Source organism: Amphibalanus amphitrite, unplaced genomic scaffold (genome assembly GCF_019059575.1).
Source record: "Amphibalanus amphitrite isolate SeventyFive unplaced genomic scaffold, NRLGWU_Aamphi_draft 000422F_arrow, whole genome shotgun sequence".
Classification (NCBI taxonomy): Eukaryota; Metazoa; Arthropoda; class Thecostraca; order Balanomorpha; family Balanidae; genus Amphibalanus; species Amphibalanus amphitrite.
This window is the reverse complement of record NW_024881916.1, coordinates 456857-470817: the sequence shown is the minus strand read 5'-3', so window position 1 is coordinate 470817 and position 13961 is coordinate 456857. Positions and strand designations below refer to the sequence as shown.

At 47.6% G+C, this 13961-nt stretch overlaps 1 long non-coding RNA gene across 1 annotated transcript; it reads right to left on the bottom strand.

Moving 5' to 3' along the window:
• Nucleotides 1–7262: 7262 nt before the first annotated feature.
• LOC122391108 lies at nucleotides 7263–8874 on the bottom strand. Its single transcript, XR_006258275.1, has 3 exons — nucleotides 8743–8874; nucleotides 7787–7952; nucleotides 7263–7381 (listed from the first exon to the last, which is right to left on the bottom strand). It is a non-coding gene; the product is annotated as an uncharacterized LOC122391108 (long non-coding RNA).
• Between the last annotated feature and the right edge of the window lie 5087 nt (nucleotides 8875–13961).

Genomic DNA, 13961 nt, shown 5'->3' with positions numbered 1-13961 from the left:
AAAGCGGAGATTCCTATGTAACAGCGTTAATAAATTGGGCCTTTAAGCACAGCCCACAGCAGAAGTAATGTGTGGTTTCAGTCATGGGTATGTTCTGCTTCTGAAGCTTAGGAACGATTAGCCAGACTACAATGAAACTTTGAATGTAGCTTATATGTATGTATCGTCACCCTTGCAGCTGCAACTTTAGCTATTGACATCTTCTTTTCGATCACTCATCATTAAACAATCGCCAGTCAAAGCCAACCGTTGAGATTGGTAAAACCCTACATTACTTTAGCGGTGGGCTGTACATTCAGTTCAATTTTTTTTTTTTGTCCTCCCGGCAAGCCATGAGGCTATAGCCGGGGGAGGGGGAAAGTTAATAGCTGGCAATTGGCCAGGTCTTCCGTTTACGTTACGTTAATGCCGGCTATTTAATTCCGGCCCAAGAACTAAGACAAAGGCCGTTTTCAGCTTAGATAATAAATTCTTACGTAAGTGCATTTAGCATCACGCATGTCCCTACGTTTTGCTACCCTGAATCTATTTTTATATACCGTTACCTGGGCCCGCTACATGACGCTACCAGCAGCACTTTTCCCCTTTGCCGCTGGCAAATGAGTGACGATGGTGACCGCCGCCATTTTGAAGTGAACGTTTCAGCGCCGGTTTTTTGGTCTAGCATTGCAATAACTAGGATTAATGCTCTGATTGTCACACAGCAGAAACTGGCGGAAACCTTCATGGTTGGAGGAGGAGACGTCAGACGACACTGGACACAACACACTCAACACACCCGTCCGCACTCTGCGAGCCGGCACAACGGGACAGGGGACGCGCGGTCCCCTGTCGCGGTCTCCCCCTCAATTAGCCGGAGGCGAGGACCGGACCGCCCGCTGCCGGCCGTACAGTCTTTAAAACGGTCAGCGGTCGCTAAATGCCAGTCGGTACGGTCTCTGCTGAAAGAGCACATCGCACGACCGGTGGGACCAAGGCCTTGCATACCGTGACACTTGAGTGGCACCGGTGGCACCCGAATAAAAAATGCCTACAATAATGCCGCCTAATTCCCATTGGGAGTCCACGGGATTCGTAGTTTTCCGAAGATTCTTCGGAAAAGTATGTTTCCGTGAGAATTATAAGGGTGACCGAGAAGTGACCATAAAAGGCATTCCGAAAAATAGGCCATCAAAGCTTTTTTCCGTGAGAATATTCGGAAACAGGTTCCTCGCCCTTTCTGTACCGTTTTCCGACTATTATTCGGTAAAGCTATGTTTGCGTGAGAATATTCGGAAACAGGTTCCTCGCCCTTTCTGTACCGTTTTCCGACTATTCTTCGGTAAAGGTATTTTTCCGTGAGAATATTCGGAAACAGGCTCCTCGCCCTTTCTGTACTGTTTTCCGGCTATTCTTCGGTAAAGGAATGTTTCCGTGAGAATATTCGGAAACAGGCTCCTCGCCCTTTCTGTACCGGTTTCCGATTATTCTTCGGTAAAGGTATGTTTTCGCGAATCGCGAGGATTATAAGGGTGACCGAGATGTGACCATGAAGGGCATTCCGCTAAATACACCATAGAAGTCAATGTTGTGTGCTACTAGGGAACGATCGTCCGAATTTGTTGCATTCAAATGCTACGGTCTCGGTAAGATGAATAACAAACGTTTCCTAATTATGATAACAACCTCACGAGATAAGCCCGGAATCGTCTATTATTACGGAGCGAGCGAAGTCTTTCCTTAGATTAACGGAAATTTCTGAGTATGAGCGGCCGGCCGGCCGGCCGTGCGGACGCTTTTGCGAGGCTTATATCTCAGCAACCACTTGACCGATTTCCACGCATAATAAAAGGGGGGGGGTAGCTTCATTCCTTCTACCAAGTATTGGACTATTCCCGATGCATGTGGGTGACCCCTTATGCACGTGCCACGTGCAAAACGAAGAGGTGTCAGTTTTGTAATTGTTGCAATATCTCGGTAACTACTTGGCCGATTGCGCTGAAAGTTGGCATGTAGGTAGGCACCCACTAGGTACTGCATATCCATGTGCCAGAGTTGGGGTGCTGCTGCACGTGCGCACGTGCAGGGGTCGTTTCCAGATCTCGAGAACGGCTGGGCCGATTGTGCTCAAATTTGGTACACGGTTAGGGACCAGTTAGTAGGGTGCCGTGCACAAGTCAGTTGGGACCCATTTTGCACGTGCGCACGTGCAGGGTGCCGCTCCCAGATCTCGAGAACGGCTGGGCCGATTGTGCTCAAATTTGGCACATCGCTAGAAACCGGTCAGTAGGGTGCCGTGCACAAGTCAGTTGGAGGTACCCCCTCGAAATTTCGCACGTGCAAGACTCACCCCCTCGCTCGCTCCGTTAGTCGCCCCAAAAGGCGCTATACTGGTTTAAACCCCTTTAAAAGCAAAGCAATTAGGTCAATAATGGAATTCTGGAATACCGCTACCGCCCACCGGCATGTCAGCACGACCGCCTGGCACAACAGCTGACAGCCACGCGACAGCGGCCCCAACCTTATCCTGAAGAATATTGGCAGCGGCTGCCAATATTCGGCCGTATCTGTGGCTGCCATCTAATCGGCCGTATCTGTGTTCGTGCTGCATTCGTGTGACAATATTACCACCGGCCTATTTCAATTACTGTGATGTTAAAGGGACCCTCCCACCTTCAAAAAAGTTTATGAATTGGCATGAAAGTGATGTCGCTCGGTTCAGAAAGAGCGAAAACGAATATCTTCCAAATTTCACCGAAAAATATTCACCGGTTTTCAAGATATTAGACTTTTACTTTTGCTTACTTTTTGGGATCTCCGCTGTTCCTAGCGACTTTATTTGGAAGCAATAGTTTGGCAGCTGAAAGTGCGGCACTTGTTGCGCGCAAAACAGCATATACCACCGCGTGCTACAAAACGTTTTAGTCAAACATTTAAAAATCGTTAGATATCTGCGCTATATTTCCGATTCAAGGCATTTCTCGATGTTGTGAGTGCCGAAACCGGTAATTGTGAGCCAGGGACCCCATTTTGGCTATCTCAACTCAAATCTAATGTTAAGGTGGGAGGGTCCCTTTAAGACGTGTCTGTGCCCCATGCCAGCCTTTCCCAGCGCCCGTATAGGCACGAGCCACCGCCCGCAGTGACACCTCGTCGCTCAGGTGGCGCATGCTAGTTCTAACCTCGCTTCCCAGATGACACTAGCCGTCCGCACCAGGGGTGATACTGCACCGCAAGACACATTTAAGAACGGAGAGGGGGTGAGACTAAATGCTTACTTCGAAATCTAGCTGCGTTGCGGCATTGGCGGTTATGTGCGGCGTGTATGCCGCATGAACAATAAGCGGCGACCACTAAATTAAAGACTCAAGCGCTCCGACCTGTTTTCAATGAATAACACTGCATACCAAAAATGCCAATCGCTCTTGTCATGAAATATTTAGATTTAAATAACTAAGTTATCTACATCACATCTTGAGCCAAATTAATACTTTCAACTTGACTCACTCATTCCTTCCTTCGTTGGCTCCAAACAGTCTTTCGATTGTCTGGAAATCGTATGCCAAATCCCGTACCTGTATGCATGGGTGGAGAATTGTTTTCAAAGTTGGTATGGCGCCAGTTGCTTGAAACAATGCTTAATAGCAGAAACGTTGACACATAAGGAAAATCTGGGTACATAGGTATAACAGTGCACTTTTTGTACATTACATGACGGTTCCATGAATCCATATAACGTATATATCAAATTTGAGATGAAATAGTGTAATTGACACCGAACAAATTATTAAAACGCATCGAGATGCAACCTTAATTAAACCAAGTATGCAGTGGATTACTTGTCTTGTTCCCTGAAACTCCTTGTTTATGATACAAAGCATTTTTACCTCATATTTTATATTTTTATAAGCTGTAATCCTTAAATTTCATAGTTTTTACCCTAAAAGTTGGTATGGCATTGCCATACCATTTTTTAAGTTGGTGTGGCGCATGCCATACCTGCCAAACCGCATTCTCCACCCATGCCTGTATGCGACTGGTGCATATAAAGGCCGATGTAAGAATTTGAATAGGCTCTCGCATGCGATTTCCTGGCTACCCAAAAAGTCTGTTTCAGTCATGCTATCAAAACATGGTATGTCAGGCCTGTCACCGGCTTATGGTGCCCTGCTTGTAGTGCCCCTGACCGTCACCGACTTCCTTCCCGATCCTTAAAAAGCCTAGTTTCCCTCCATCATCTCTACTAGATTTAGGTGATGCCAGTGGCGGATCCAAAGGGGGGGGGGGGCATATGGGTCATGGCCCCCCTTGGGGCCCTTGTGGTGCCCCACGGGGGCACCACAGGCCATCAATTCCCAGGGGCACCACAGGCCTGACAGGGACACCACAGGCCCGCCAGGGGCACCACCGGCCTCGCAGGGGCCAGGGGCACCCCCGGCCTCGCAGGGGCCAGGGGCACCCCCGGCCTCACAGGGGCACCACCGGCCTCGCCTCGCAGGGGCACCACCGGCTTCGCAGGGCCCAGGGGCACCTTGGGCTTATAAGGGCACTTCAGGTTTGTCAGGGGCACCACAGGCCCGCTAGGGGCACCACAGGCCTGCCAGGGGCACCATCGGCTTCGCAGGGCCCAGGGGCACTTCAGGTTTGTCAGGGGCACCACAGTCCTGCCAGGGCCCAGGGGCACCAGCGGCCTAGCAGGGGCACCACAGGCCCGCTAAGGGTACCACAGGCCTAGCAAGGGCACCGCGGACCTGTCAGGGGCACCACGTGCCTGTCAGGGGCACCTCAGGCTTGTCAGGGCCCAGGGGCACCACAGTCCTTTCAGGGGCACCACAGGCCTGTCAGGGGCACCAGAGGTCTAGCAGGGGCACCACAGGCCAGCCAGGGGCACCACCGGCCTGGCAGGGGCACCTTGGGCCTGTCAGGGGCACCACGTGCCTGTCAGGACCCAGGCGGCAGGAGAAAATAAAAAAATAAAAAAGGGAAAAAAATAAAAATAGGGCTCCACCAAAATTAAGTGGCCGAAATCCGCTGAGTTTTTAATTTGGGGGATATACATAGGTAGGGGCCCCAGTTCGATTCATGACCCTCCCTTGGAGTTTTTCTGGATCCGCCCCTGGGTGATGCTCTGACAAATTCACAAACAAAACCGAACTCTGAACAAGTTCGAATAAGTTCGGTCTTCTTTGTGAATTTGTCCGGCATCACCTAAATCTAGTAGAGATGATGGAGGGAAACTAGGCTTTTTAAGGAGGCAAGGGACTAGGGAGTCGGTGACGGTCAGGGGCACTACACAAGCAGAGCACCATAGGCCGGTGACAGGGCTGACATACCATGTTTTGATAGCATGACTGAAACAGACGTTTTGGGTAGCCAGGAAATCGCATGCGAGAGCCTATTCAAATTCTTACATCGGCCTTTATATGCACCAGTTGCATACAGGTACGGGATTTGGCATAGGTACGCTTTCCAGACAATCGACAGACTGTTTGGAGCCAACGAAGGAAGGAATAAGTGAGTTAAGTTGAAGGTATTAATTTGGCTCAAAATGATTATGTAGATAACTTAGTTATTTAAATCTAAATATCTTATGACTAATGACGAGAGCGATTGGCATTTTTGGTATGCAGTGTTATTCATTGAAAACAGGTCGGAGCGTTTGAGTCTTTAATTTAGTGGTCGCCGCTTACTAATCATGCGGCATACACGTACACACCGCACATAACCGCCAATGCCGCAACGCAGCTAGATTTCGAAGTAAGCATTTAGTCTCACCCCGGAGAGGCAGCTGCGGCGGGTGAGACTAAATGCTTACTTCGAAATCTAAGCTGCCTTGCGGCTTTGGCGGTTATGTGCGGCGTGTATGCCGCATGCTTAGTAAGTGGCGACCACTAAATTGAAAACTCAATAGCTTTGACCTGTTTTCAATGGATAACACTGCATACCAAAAATGTCCATCGCTCTCGTCATAGGATATTTAGATTTAAATAACTAACTTATCTACATCATCGTTTTGAACCAAATTAATACTTTCAACTTGACCCTCGCCCGTATTGGTGTTTTTCCAGCCGCGAACGTATAAGGTATAACCCCTTGCCGTTTCGCTCCTGATCAAGCTAGAGCTTCGCGGAAAAAAACGAGCGTGTTGCCCGTGACGAGAGGAAGCCGATGATACCCAATTTTAAGGTCCTAGGTCATCGGTTGACCTTCCAGGTCAGGTCAATGACCCAAAAGGCGGGAAAATCAGGACCTGTTAGAGCGTCGTAGTGTGGCTACTATGGGGTTTTTTGGGGTGCTGATCACGAATATCATGCTAGTTTTGATCACAGATGATGTCTTCATTCATTTAGGCCAGGTCGGGTCAGGTCAGGTCAGGTCAACCAGTAGAGGTCCTGCCGGGTATTTGTAGTAGGTGTCAACCGCCTCTGACAGCCTTGTAACATGTTACGAAGGCACCAAAACTACTTTGTAAACGTTCATGTGGTTGCTAAATTCGAATTCAGCTCGAAAAACTGGCCTAGAAACATGTCAAACTCGAAAAAGTGAACCGAGGTCACCAAAGGTCAATGACCTGACCTGACCTTCAGGTGACCTTGACACCCACCCTAATGCATGGGGGCAAGATCATATCACATGTTTGAACGCTTGAAACCACGAAAAGACTGCAAACGCGCTGCTAATGCGAGCCGACATACGCTGAATCGCGGTTCCGGCCAAACATGGTCTCGAAAAGTAGGTCACAGGTCAAAGGTTATTTGCGTCAGGGTCATGAAATTTTCAGGGTAGGTGTAAAATTGATCAACGCGAGGGTACTAAAAGTTACGTCGTGATCGGCCGCTTTTTACGCGAGTTATTTGCGAAAAACCGAGGGGAGTCCGCTCGACCCCCCGCCCCCCCTTAAAGGGCGAGGGTTAACTCACAGTCCGAACTCCGAACAAGTTCGGTCTTGTTTGTGAATTTGTCGGAGCATCACCTAAATCTAGTAGAGATGATGGAGGGAAACTAGGCTTTTAAGGAGGGAAGGGAGTCGGTGACGGTCAGGGGCACTACAAGCAGAGCAGTCATAAGCTGGTGACAGGGCTGACATACCATGTTTTGATAGCATGACTGAAACAGACTTTTTGGGTAGCCAGGAAATCGCATGCGAGAGCCGGGTCAGGTCAGGTCAGGTCAACCAGTAGAGGTCCTGCCGGGTATTTGTAGTAGGTGTCAACCGCCTCTGACAGCCTTGTAACATGTTACGAAGGCATTTTGTATGTGGGTGCTATAATGCGAGAGCGCAGCCGCGTCCACAGTGCCTGGACAGGGACGTCCTCGGCATGGGACAGGGACGTCCTCGGCCTCTGCCAGTTTGCTCTTCAGGCTTGCCAGTTCAGCCTCAAGTGCTGGGCATCTGGTACACCTGTTAGGACAAAAGGATCATCAGAACAAGAAAGGGATTTCAAAATACAGAAGTAACTTTAGCTATCATGGGTGCTATCAGCTATTCATGTGAGCATGGGTGGGGGGGGGGGGGCATGGGTGCAGGTGTGTGTTTCATTCATGTGGGTGAGTACTGATTGTAACTAATATTCTACAATCCACAGGTACTGTGCTATCAAGCAATTACCAATTTCTATTCCTGACTTTATAGTAACACTGAGCTGGAGGAGGATATTCTTAACCAATCTTCCACCAATATTAGGCAATGACAGGAATTAAATTTATGTTTCAAACTGCACCTATTTTCTAGAAAAGTCATAGACATGTGTACATAAATAACATACTTGAAATGTATCTGAAATAAGTTAAATAAGATACGACGTACTTTGAAGGCTCACACTTCGTCTGTACAGATGCATCTGAATGCAGGCATTCTTCTGCTTGGAGTGATGAGTCTTTGGGAGCTGCTTGTTCTCCTTCTTCTTGCACCTGCCTTGACTCATCTTCCTCTCCACCTCTGTGTAGCAGCACCACTCCTTGGTGTTGTGACTCTGTAAAAATAACCGACTTTAGTAACAAACGCTTACTGCTAAATACGTGACATTAATGATGTCTATTCTAGCTGGTAACTCAGAGCTAACAAGAAGTTCAAAATTAAGTTGTTTGTTCAGCTGAGCTTTCCTTATAACAAAAAAGGCAAAATGGGGTAATTTTGACTATAGGTACCCAACTATCCATCTGATCTGGTCTGAGCTGAGCAACTCCATCCCTGTCCCTGCTGGTGGGAAACTCATTTGGTATCAAACTTACTAAGACAGGCACAAAAATTGGTAGGTTAGGTATGGAAAACAAAACAAAACTTATCATGGAAAAGGTGAGCTCTCCATTCATAAAACTCTAACCTTCCATTCACAGCACATGCTTATACATACCTACACCTTAATGTATTGCCAAAAAAGGTCCCTCAAAAATGGGTTATTCACCAATCCGGACAGCTGAAAAGCGAGCTGTCCGTAAAGTGTATACAGATTTGCTATTCAACCGATAGGTAAACTCATAAATATCTGATGGGCACACTTAAGGCCTGGCTACTCTACCTATGCGTTTTCTGCATGCGTTTTTTGCGGGTTTGCATGTTTTGCGAAATATCGATCTAGAAACAAAAGTAATAAATAATTTAACTTTTACTTTAGCTATACACAAAAGTTGATAAAACTCTTATATTAACTAAAATATAATACCAAAACATATCACAAAAACATTGTTTTTACTACAACAATACTACGCAAAACCCGCAAACCCGCGAAAACCGCATGCAGTATAGTCAGGTGAGGCCTTTACCTTGGAGGACGAGTCAGGTTTCTGGATGGGACTGATGTAGGTAGCAGCTTCATGGCAGAATACTGCGGAGGCAACTTAAGCAGTTCTGACCTGAGGCCTCTTTCATAGTCAGCAGTTACAAAATGCGAAGAACACAAACCATACTGGCGGAAGTTCTTCGGGAATGGCTCCCCTCTTTTTATGATCTGCCACCATCGCCTTGCCATCACTTCATCCGCTGGGAACTCGTGATATTTGGTGCCGGGCGCCTGGTTATTTCGGTATTAGTATATATTAGGTCCGAGTGGACAATTGTGACGCTGTTGATACAAATATGTAACAGCAAAAAATTTAGGTTTTAGGTTAGGTTGGGTTGTAGGTTTGTAGGTTTTAGGTTGGTAGGTTTGTAGGTTTTAGGTTTGTAGGTTGTAGGTTGGTAGGTTGTAGGTAAATAGGTAAGGTTGGGTCAGGTTTGATTGTTTTTCTTTTATTTCCAGGACATATAAGTATCATTTTTGGATTCAGGATGTCGAATAATGTAAGAATATGAAAACTTTATCTTTTAACAGTCACTCGGACTCAACTCCCGGACCCATTTCTACACGAAGGTTCCGCACAGTAAACCATCATAGAATTTAAATCATTAGCAATCAGAAATCAAAGCAAAATGTTATCAATCACCAACTGATGCCCCATGAGCACCACGCAACAATCCACGATGCCAATGAATAATAAATAGTATATTTAGGGCCTCGAATAAATATATCCGCGGACCGCGGCGGCCCTCAATTCGGACGACGGTGAAAACAGGGCGCCTGGGGCGATTTGATCAAGGTTCGTGAAATTTACACGTGACGTTTGGCATACAGTAGGCCCACGGAGGGGGAGAAGTTCCAAATGTCACGTGACTTATATGCCCTCCGGCGCCCTGTTTTCACCGGCGTCCCTCAATTCAACTTTCAATTGTCCCGAAAACCAATATACCTTGCCAAAAACATTCGACGTGGTTTGATCTAGTGCATTATACATTTTCGTAAACAAGGTAAAAATGATGTAATTTTGACGTCATAAAACACATCTTACACGTTAGTCTCACAGTCTTATTATTGTTATAACGCAATCAAACTCATGCTAAACTACGACCTCAGCTGAATATTTGCGTCAAGATATGTTTCATCTGCGCAAAGTTTGTCGTGATTGAGTGCTTCCATATCTCAAACTCTGACCGTACCTGTTATTTATAGGTATCTTGAAACCGGTTTCGGTGACATTCAAAAGTACCAGAGTACCATTGTACCCAGGTTACACCGGGACCAAGGTTACACCGGGGCCCAGGTTACGTTCGGCCCCAGGATTTGAAGGGACCATGAAGACGCAAGTACCATACTGTGATTGGTCGTTGGCAGACGGGAATGACGTAATGCATCCATGTGGCGGCCGTGACGTTGACCAATAGGAGGGGCGGATACAAATTTGGACCGCCTTGGTACACTACTTGGCAGTGTGCTTGGGAATGATATTCTCGAGATTGAATTGAGGTAGCGCCGTCCATCGCCCGCCGCGGCGGCGCCCAGGCCCGAGGGTCATCCGGCGCGGCGGGAGGTAGCGTCCCTCGGACCCCCGCGCGGCGGTATAGCGTACTGCGGCGTCAAGAAGTAAAAATGACCCCTTGCACGAATTAGTGTTCGCAGCGGCTAACTTAACCCTGGCATGTGTAGGGGGGGGGGGTCGGATGGACCCCCCCCCCCATGGTTTTTCGCGAATAACTCGCGTAAAAAGCGGCCGATCGCGACGAAACTTTCAGTACCCTCACATTGAACAATTTTACACCTACCCTGAAATTTTCATGACCCTGACCCAACTGACCTTTGACCTGTGACCTCTTTTCCGAGACCATGTTTGGCCGGAATCGCGATTCTGCGTATGTCGGCTCGCATTAGCCGCGCGTTTGCAAGCTTTTCGTGGTTTCAAACGTTCAAACATGTGATTTGATGTTGCTTCCATGCATTAGGGTGGGTGTCAAGATCACCTGAAGGTCAGGTCAGGTCATTGACCTTTGGTGACCTCGGGTGACCTCGGTTCACCTTTTCGAGCTGTACATGTTTCTAGGCTAGTTTTTGGAGCTGAATTCGAATTTAGCAACCATTTGAACATTTACGAAGTAGTTTTGGTGTCTTCGTAACATGTTACGAAGCTGTCAGAGGCGGTTGACACGTACTACGAATACCCGTCACGATGCCTACTGGTTGACCTGACCTGACCTGACCCGACCTGGTCTAAATGCTTTAAGACATCATCTGTGATCAAAACTAACACGATATTCGTGATCAGCACCCCGAAAAACCCCTTAGCAGCCACACTTTACGACTTTCTAACCAGGGGCGTAATCACTCCTTAAAAAATGGGCTGGAAATAACTCCCTCCGGGGGCGGCATCAAATGCGAAGGGAAGGGCGTCACTTATATTTTGGGAGCCAGAGGTGAGTGTTTGAGGGCCGATGTGTTTGTGTATTAACCTCGCCCGTATCGGGGGGGGGGGGGGTCGAACGGACCACCCCTCGGTTTTTCGCGGATAACTCGCGTAAAAAGCGGCCGATCGCGACGAAACTTTCAGTACCCTCGCGTTAATCAAGTTTACACCTGCCCTGAAAATTTCATGACCCTGACCCTAATGACCTTTGACCCACTTTTCGACACCATGTTTGGCAGGAATCGCGATTCGGCGTATGTCGGCTCGCATAAGCCGCGCGTTTGCGGTCTTTTCGTGGTTTCATGCGTTCAGACATGGGATATGATGGTGCTCCCATGCATAAGGGTGGGTGTCAAGGTCACCGGAAGGTCAGGTCAGGTCATTGACCTTTGATGACCTCGGTTCACTTTTTCGAGCTTTACATGTTTCTAGGTTAGTTTTTGGAGCTAAATTCCAATTTAGCAGCCATTTGAACATTTACGAAGTAGTTTTGGTGCCTTCGAAACATGTTACGAAGCTGTCAGAGGCGGTTGCCACCCATTACGAATACCCGACAAAACCCTTACTGGTTGACCTGACCTGACCGGACCCGACCTGGCCAAATGCATGAAGACATCATCTATGATTATAATTAACATAATATGCGTGATCAGCACCCCGAAAACTCCATAGCAGCCACCCTTTACGACGTTCTAACAGGTCCCGATTTTCCCGACATTTGGGTCATTGATCTGACCTGGAAGGTCAACCGATGACCTAAGACCTTAAAATTGGGTATCATCGGCTTCTTCTCGTCACGGGCAACACGGTCGTTTCTCCGCGAAGCTCTAGCTCGATCAGGGGCCAAACGGCAAGGTCCCCCCCTATACGTTCGCGGCTGAAAAAAAAACACCAATACGGGCGAGGGTTAATATACCTACTTTCGCTTTGGGAAATTAAAGCAATAATCAGCAGTCAACTGACTATACGTTATAAGGGGCAGACGTAGATAACCCGCCAAGGCTCTGGTGTATGAGATATTGATACTTTATGAGGTAGATATGCATGCGTAAGATGGGCGGTCAGCCCGTTGCTAGCAGTTTGACTTTGCCCTACTACGCACCGGATTGATAAATGATAGGTACACTCTTAAATAGTTCACTTCATTCAGTAGTTCAATTGCAATGGGATCTGAGTTCTGACTGGTTGGCGTCAAACCTAGCCGGCAATTTTAGGGCAGCCACAGGAAGTAAGCTATCCTGGTTAAAAGTTTACATAACAGAAAGCGGCGTATTTAGAAAATCGCGAAGGGGGGCAAGGGTTAGGAGGGCGCCACCTCACCCAAGGAGGGCGCCATACGGTGACGAGATAGAAATCCGTAACGATCGCTCAGGAGGGGGGGGGCGTTTTTTACCACGCCACCAGTTTTTTTTTTGCGTGTGTAAGGAAAGCTGCGACGCACAGTGCTGCGAAACTTGATAGGTATTGGGTTAATCTCACAGTGGCAAAAAGGTTGCAAGTGATTGGCACAGGCACTAAGTTCCTATTGCCAAAGTGTTCTTGAAATGCTGCGCCGAGGGCGCGCGAAATTTTCGAAAACAAACACTTTCTCCGCTTTTTAAGCACATCTGATTTGTTCTCTGTTCAAAGCTCTTCTCACTCTTTTAGCAAAGTTGGTGGGGCAAAAATAAAGGTTGGTGGGACCTGCCACACCAACTGTGCAGGAAGCTCCGCCCATGAGTGACGGCGTAGAAAAAGTTAATTGGTGGCGGCATCCACACCATATCACCGTATCGGATTGATACCGGAGCAAGAGATGCGTTAGTACAAGCTCACAACAAGAAGCAGCAGCGCAGCAACAAGCATCAGAAATATAAACCGAAACAGGACTGCTCCTCATGAGAGCGGGTTAGCCTCTTCGGGCTTCTCACCTAAATTACCTCAGACCAGCCCCTATAGCCTTCCAGTTCTCACAGACCCATGCAGTGCTTAGCACATAACACATAACCAATTTCAATCGCCGAAATGTTGCGACCGTGCCCATTAACTTCTTTATCATACCTAATCCCTGTACCTAAATGTCATAATTGTAAGATCAATCTGCTAAGACCAAGACGGGTTTCATGCATAGAGCGTAGAGTTTTGGTTTACTTCATTCATTGTGCTGAATGCACGCTCATCTGTGGCAGTTTCGACAGGCAAGGCATCAAATATGTGAAAGAGAGCGGCACGCTGGGAAACGTAGATAAATGAAGGGCAGCGATCAGCAGCGGTCGCCAATGGGTAGAAGGGCTGCGATCGACAGGAAGGCACCAATGACTGAGAGGGCGGCGATCATCAGGTCCAGGAGAGCGCCAAATAGGAGGACCCCCGATCAGCATTAACCCGCGAGTTGCTGGGGGGGGGGCGTTAAACGCCCCCACTTTTTTCGCCGGGCCATAGCATAAAAACGGCGCGCCGCAGGCGCGCCAAATTTTGGGTACCTGTAGGGAATTGATTGAAGTTAATTGTGACAAAGTTTCAAAAAAAAAAATCGGTCGGAAAATTTTTGAGATATCGAGGTTTTAGTGACGTCATGATTTCTGAGTTCTCGACCAAAAACGGCATATGTTCAAAAAATCATATAAAATCACAGAAAAGACATACAGGCATGCCGTAAACGCCATTAGACTGCCAATACCATGAACAACCAAATGGTTATCTTCGATTATTAATTATCGTTCCGCATTTTCCAAAATCTTGAACTGAATCTTGCCAATTTCTCGTGACTACTTCAAGACCATGATACATGC